At 37.9% G+C, this 7,431-nt stretch overlaps 1 long non-coding RNA gene and 1 other non-coding gene across 2 annotated transcripts; both read left to right on the top strand.

Annotated features, from left to right (window-relative positions):
• Window positions 1-509: 509 nt before the first annotated feature.
• Window positions 510-1,332, top strand: LOC113470086. Its single transcript, XR_003393275.1, has 2 exons — window positions 510-761; window positions 997-1,332. It is a non-coding gene; the product is annotated as an uncharacterized LOC113470086 (long non-coding RNA).
• Window positions 1,333-2,177: 845 nt separating this feature from the next.
• On the top strand, window positions 2,178-2,250 carry Trnat-ugu. The gene has a single exon. It is a non-coding gene; the product is annotated as a tRNA-Thr (tRNA).
• The last annotated feature ends 5,181 nt before the right edge of the window (window positions 2,251-7,431 follow it).

Genomic DNA, 7,431 nt, shown 5'->3' on the forward strand with positions numbered 1-7,431 from the left:
CTTATCCCAGAAGTTTATTGGGGAATGCAGGAAAGTTAATTAAAAAATTAACGCTTTATTTCCCACCAGTAAAAAGGTGGACAGATGTGTTGCAAACCCTGGAGGGCCATTGCGGCCCCGGTTAGCGGGTTAACAGTCGGCGCTTTCGCCACCTGAGTGTCCACAGACGGGGGGCCCTGACCCCCTCTACTTTTATACGATACTTTTGAAAACTACTTTCAAAGTATCTAATCTTGCTTTTCATTATTATTATTAACAAGTTTCCATTTATTTTTGATCGATAAAAAACTCAGAACATACATTTTTTTTATAAATGGTATACCCATCCGTATAAGCAGAGCTTGTGCCACGGATGGGGAGTTCATTTATAATATTTATCTAGTTTCAATTTCATTCTATAAATCTTATTTAAGCTTAGCAAAAGATTGTAAATATTAAATAATTCATCTAGTAGATACTTTTGAGAACTACTTTTGAAGCAGGACTTTTTCAAACTACTTTTGAAGTAGTTTGAAGAAGTCCATAAAAGCATGTATTAAAGTTAAAAATCTTTTTAAAAAATCGTGAGAATTGAAAAGTTCACACCTACTTTCTACGTTTTTTGTTTATATTACAATTTAATAAAAACTAACCTACTGTTGTACCTAGGACATACTTTGTGTTGAAATTATGAAATCTTTTTCTGAGATTTTTATTTTTTGTTATAAATTCATTATTATCTGTCGCCAGTGCTTGTGAAATACATTCCTATAATAAGGAAGGTGGAAATGGTGATGTTTTTTGTTAAGTGTGATGTTTTCTGGAGATGTTTCTTTTTTTAATGCACAAATGTTTTATCAATAAAGTCTACTTATATATACGAGTAGATAAAAAAAAAAAAAAAAAAAAAAAAAAAAAAAAAAAACCACAAAAAAAAAAAAGGGGGAAATGGTGTGGGGGGAGGAGAAAAAAAAAAAAAAAAAAAAAAAAAAAATACTACCACTGAAAAAAAAAAAGGTGGAAATGGTTGTGAGGTAGGACTTCACTATTAAATAAATGTCTAAAAAGGAGAAGAAAATGGTTATCTCCTAAAAACCATTAGATGGTAATAAATAAAATATTTGACAGCCCAGTTGGCTTGGAGGGTTGCTCGACTGCCTTGTAAGCGCTAGGTCGCGGTTTCGATTCCCGCCCAGGCGAATTTGATGATAAACAGATAACGTTCGTTTTCCGAACAGTTTGCTTTCTCTGATCGTGTTTTCCTTCTCTATTCGATTTCCGAGCGATAAGACCTTTAGCAATTACAGTTCAATCTATCAAACCTCTTGAAAAAAAAAAAAAAAAAAAAAAAAACAGTGGCCTATAAACACCCCCCCCCCTTCATCGGACGAAAAAGCACTCGTACCGGGGCCTAAGGCAGGCGAAAAACAGAAGAGAAAAAAGATAATAATAAAAGATTCAAATTTGAATCTGTTATTATTATCTTTTTCTTTTCTGTTTTTCACCTGCCTTCGGCCCGGATTCAGACATAAAATCGGACGAAAAAGCACTCGTACCGGGGCCCATCATACCGTCCGATTTTATCTTTGAATCCGGGCCTAAGGCAGGTGAATAACAGAAAAGAAAAAGATAATAATAAAAGATTCAAATTTGAATTCGGCCCGGATTCAGACATAAAATCGGACGAAAAAGCACTCGTACCGGGGCCTAAGGCAGGCGAAAAACAGAAGAGAAAAAAGATAATAATAAGGTGATTCAATTTGAATCTCTTATTATTATCTTTTTCTTTTCTGTTTTTCACCTGCCTTCGGCCCGGATTCAGACATAAAATCGGACGAAAAAGCACTCGTACCGGGGCCTAAGGCAGGCGAAAAACAGAAGAGAAAAAAGATAATAATAAGGTGATTCAATTTGAATCTCTTATTATTATCTTTTTCTTTTCTGTTTTTCACCTGCCTTCGGCCCGGATTCAGAGATAAAATCGGACGAAAAAGCACTCGTACCGGGGCCTAAGGCAGGCGAAAAACAGAAGAGAAAAAAGATAATAATAAAAGATTCAAATTTGAATCGTTTATTATTATCTTTTTCTTTTCTGTTTTTCGCCTGCCTTAGGACCGGTACGAGTGTTTTTTCGTGAATTTTTTTTTGACGATTTTTTTTTTTACAATCTGAAAATCCATTTTTGATTTGCCATGCCAGCCTAGTTAGCTTAGTTGGTAGCGCGTCTGCCTTGTAAGCACAAGGCCGCGGGTTCGATTCCCGCCCGGGGCGGATTTTATCCTGATGGGATAATGTTCGTTCTCGGAACGGCTGGCTTTCCCTGGCTTCCTTCTCTCTTCGATTTCGGGACGATAAGACCATAGCAGTTACAGTTCCCTCTGTCAAACCTCTTTAAAATGGTTCGATTCCCGCCCGGGGCGGATTTTATCCTGATGGGATAATGTTCGTTCTCGGAACGGCTGGCTTTCTCCTATCCCTCTCTTCCTTCTCTCTTCGATTTCGGGACGATAAGACCATAGCAGTTACAGTTCCCTCTGTTAAACCTCTTTAAAAAAGCTTCCTTCTCTCTTCGATTTCGGGACGATAAGACCATAGCAGTTACAGTTCCCTCTGTCAAACCTCTTTAACCTGGCTTCCTTCTCTCTTCGATTTCGGGACGATAAGACCATAGCAGTTACAGTTCCCTCTGTCAAACCTCTTAAAAGAAAAAAAATTGATTTGCCATTTTTGACGAAAAACGCCATCTCTCTCACTCAAATGTAGAAAGAAAAAGACAGAAAACTCTCGGTCTCGTACAGCATACAGATGGTTATTGTTTATTGTATAGGGAACTAAAGAGCGAGTTACAAGTTTTGAAAGAACTACTCTTGAGGATCTAGTTCACTGAAAAGAGTAGTTCATTTTTTTAGCTCAATGAATCTTTCTTTACACATCTCTACTTCGATTTCGGGGGTGATCAAAAGTCTTGAGAGAAAAAAAAAATATATATATATAACGTCCAGTAGTTAACTCATATATCGTCACTTTGTCTGAATTGTTTTGTTTCTTTGATTGTCTGGAATATATTCAAACGATTTCGGGGGTGATCAAAAGTCTTGAGAGAAAAAAAAATATATATATAACGTCCAGTAGTTAACTCATATATCGTCACTTTGTCTGAATTGTTTTGTTTCTTTGATTGTCTGGAATATATTCAAATTACATACATAATAATAAATATTTAATCAAAATAATGTGAAATGGAAATCAAAGTTCGAACATGCTAAATATTAAATAATAGGAAAAATATTCTTCGATGAATATCGTAACCATATTGACTTGAAAACGAGTGTTTTTTTCCTTGAAAATATCTTCGCTGGGGTTAGAACTGTGGATGGTTTCGAAAAGTAAGAGTTAAAGAGCAATTTTATTGTGGTCAATTAAAAAAAAAAAAAAAAAAAAAAAAAAGCTGGGCAACTTTTTTAAAAAGGCCCGGGAGCCAAATTTTCGCCCAAAAAGTTGGTCAACTTTTATCAAATGATCGAGGATCCAAATTTCCAGCCGAGGCGACTGGAATTGAACCCACACCCTCTGGATTACAAGGCGAACGTCTTGACCTTTACAACACCGAGGCAAAGGTATTGAATAATCCGAAATCCGTTCCTAGGAGAAGAAAATTTTACAAAGTGAGGTAAGATTTCAAGGAAATCTCAATGCAGATCAATATGATTAGGTTAAATATTAATTAATAAACATTGGATCAAGTTTAATATCAATAGTCAAAATCAGAGCCATTCATTTACCCAGGCAAAGTGGAAAATTTCTGAGCCTTTCCGTTCCCGAAGAGGTATAGATGTAAAAGAGTATGCCTTGAAGTAATTTCAAAGATACAATCTTCTTCAAATTCAAACTTTGAAGGGGGAAAAACATATACAAAAAGAAAAAATAGTTATGTAGCTTGGAGGGTAGCGTGTCTGCCTTGTAAACGCTAGTGGGTTCGATTCGCAGATTTTATCCCAAACAGTAAGGTTCGTTCTCGAAAATTGCTGACTTTCTCACCCTGTCTTCTCTCTTCGCTTTTGGGACGGTAAAACCCGTTTCCTTTATCATCTTAAAAAAAAAAAACTCGACGCGACCGTCGAAAAATATAAATGGCTCTGACTTTAGATTCAGACTAGAGAAAACGAAAGGTTAGTCCTACCTAATTTTTGTAACGTCAACCTAAAGTGTATTTTCCTTCGGAAAACTGATCATTGGAAAATGGACCACTGCTCCAATAGAAACTAAATGAAATGGTAGTCCATTTTCCAGTGGTTTCCAGTTTCTCGAAAGGAGCTACTAGGGATAAAATAAAACACCCTACTAGAATAAAATGGTTAAATGGTGATATTTTTTTATATTATACTAATAATTCTACCATGTCGGATTAAAATGTGAACAATGTAAGATCCATTGGGACCAAATAAAATGACTTCCGGGTTAAAATTTCTTTAAATAAATAACTGTCTAAAAGTATAACAAAAGGGACTTCTCAGTCTTTATCTACCGATGTAAAGGGACTATTGAGTATCTATTTACCGAAATAAGGCGGGATGGTCAGCCTAGTTAGCGTGAAAGGTAGTGCGTCTAAGCTTGTGAGCGCTAGGTTGCCGGTTGGATTTCCGCCCGGGGCGTATTTTACTCTGAACGGATAAGGTTCGTTCCCGGAACGGCTGGCTTTCTCCTATCCCGCCTTCCTTCTTTTCACTTTCAGGACGATAGGACCTGCTCAGCAGTTAGAGTTCCCCTCTAACAAACCTCTTGATAGTGATATTGTTATTTCATAGCTTCCCTGGACTAGGTATCACACTAGGCTTGTACGCCGGAGGTCCGGGTTCGATTCTCGGTGGGGGAGAAGTTTTTTTTTCCAAGAGGTTTGACAGAGGGAACTGTAACTGCCATGGTCTTTTCGTCCCGAAATCGAAGAGAGAAGGAAGACAGGATAGGAGAAAGCCAGCCGTTCCGAGAACGAACATTATCCCATCAGGATAAAATCCGCCCCGGGCGGGAATCGAACCCGCGGCCTAGCGCTTACAAGGCAGACGCACTACCAACTAAGCTAACTAGGCTGACTGGGGGACCTTAAACAGCCTGAAATTTCCCTTGCTACAGAAATGGTTTCAGGCCCCCTTGATGAACCTAGGCCTGATGACCCCCTCCCCTCTGGAAGCCCCTGGAAGTTAATAAAAATGATAAACAATGTCAAAAAATACTAGAGTGAAGAGGGAAAAGTACTGGGGTTTTAAAGGGGATAAAAATGTGTTTTAGGGCGGGGTGAAAGTTGAAACCTGTGATTCGTAATAGATGTATTTTTTTTTTACTTTCTATTACCCTTATTTTATTATTATTATTTTTTTTCTGCAGATTATTTGAAGGGCCTTTGAAAATGGTGTACGATTTTAATTTGCATACTGCCAGACTGTCTGAAAAACCTTCCCACTTCTAATCCCTCAGATGATCTGAAGGCGGAGGCTTTTTCCCCACAACACAGTCGGGAGTTTTTTACAGCCAGCCACTCTCAGACGGTCTGAAGCTTTTCCCGCCACACACGTTCCTAGTCTGTCAGACGGTCTGAGAGTGAGTGGCGGGCATATGGATGGGATGCTTATAACCCCACCCTACCTCTGGCACTTTGCACCACGATTTTCCATAAGGTTTTCTACAGAGTGCGGCGCGGTACTTTTTTGAAACTTCGATTGAAAAAAGGATGTTATCCTTAACTGATGATTAATGCTGAATTATTATTAAGAAATGTTGTAAATTTGATTTTATGAAGGTTTGAAGAGTCCACCATTAAAATGACGACCGCCATTGACGATACACTCTGGAGGCGATTTCCGAGATTTCGCTCTTCTTTTCCAAAATTGCAACAGGTATACGGCCTATTTCTCGGCGAATGTCAATAACCCCGTTAGGTTTCCTCAAATCCAAAGTTTACAATGATCGGTAGATCAGACAAGGTTCCGGGTAACAACGTAGACGACGAACGAGTGCGAACGTAAGGATGGCAGCCATGAGGGCCAGAGCCTAAATAATTAGAAAATAAATTTTATACCTATTGTAAATCTGTGATAACTAATTTAAGTGTTTTAATGTCTTTTAAATGTTCTTCAAATAAAGTGCTTCTGTTTTATGTTAAACTAAATACATGTGTCTGTCTCACTTATTTGTAGGAACATAACATGGTGTCAGGTGTCAGTCAAATTCGAATTCCAATCCTCGTGTCGCGTGCCATAATATCGTCGTTTCCGTGTCGTCGTTTTCTAGTCAAATTATAATCAATGTCAAGCCTCAAGTCCACTATCGTCGAATCGTCGTTTTTTAGTCAAACTTTCAATGTCAAGCCCAGTATCGTCGTTTTTTAGTCAAACTTTCGCCCAAGTCAATGAAAAAGAAAGCTCCTTTTTGTATTCTAACCCTATAACAACACTGGTTACTGCTCATTTGTGACACCTCCTTTTTGTAGCAATTTTTCTATTGACGTGACTTCTGAACAAGTACCGATTTTTCGTTTTGCTTCAGGTTTATCTGAAGCCATGACCGTGACCTACTGGTCACTCGGTCATGGCTATCAGACCATCTGAGAGGACCTATGTAGGTCTGAAGCTTTTCCGTCTGTCTGACAGACCGCGGTCTGTGAGTGGCCGACCTAAGGCCACAGTAGCTGAGTTCAAAAAGTAATTCTCAGAAGCCAAAAAAAGTCGTCTACGTTTCTATTTTTTTATTTCGAGCTCATCCAAAATTAGCCGATTTTGAGGAAACTCAACTTTTTTTCCTTTTACTTGGACTTTTTCCTACTTTTGTCCAATGTATATTTAGTATGTTTAGGGATGAACAGCAATGTAAAAAGGGAAAACTTCGAACTAAAATAAAGCCATTAAAAGGGGCGCAAAAAAGGGTGCCCTATCCAAAAAGTTTATGGAGAGAATGAGGAAAGTAAAAATTAAAAAATACACGCTTTTATTCAGTAAAAAAGTGACAGATCGTGTCCACAACGAGAGCCATTGGCCCTAGCTAAACATGGGACCGTCGCACTGATGTGTCCACAATGGAGGGACCTTTTCAAAGGTCATTTTTTTTCCACAAGCACTGTGATGTACCTTAAACGAATAAGAGTAAAAGGAAGTGAAAAAAAGAGGGAGTTTTCTATCCTACATGATTTTTTTTTTTTTACCGAGTATGCTTAAGCGTAAGATTTTTTCCGAACAAAAAAGAACTTAAAAACGAAGAAATAAGAAAATATAAATGCTATTCTCCTAATAAACTAACGACAAAGTGGAATATTTTTGACCTTGAAAAGGTCGGAAATATGAGGACAGTAGCAGGCGATAACCACGCTCGAAGTTACTGAACACAGGTGTTCAAATGAAAAATGGTGTGTCCCAGGCTGTGCTTGTTTCACATTGTTTTATTTCACATTCTTTTTCCTTTAAA

The sequence above is a fragment of the Diaphorina citri genome, unplaced genomic scaffold (assembly GCF_000475195.1).
Source record: "Diaphorina citri unplaced genomic scaffold, Diaci psyllid genome assembly version 1.1 scaffold1386, whole genome shotgun sequence".
Lineage (NCBI taxonomy): Eukaryota > Metazoa > Arthropoda > Insecta > Hemiptera > Psyllidae > Diaphorina > Diaphorina citri.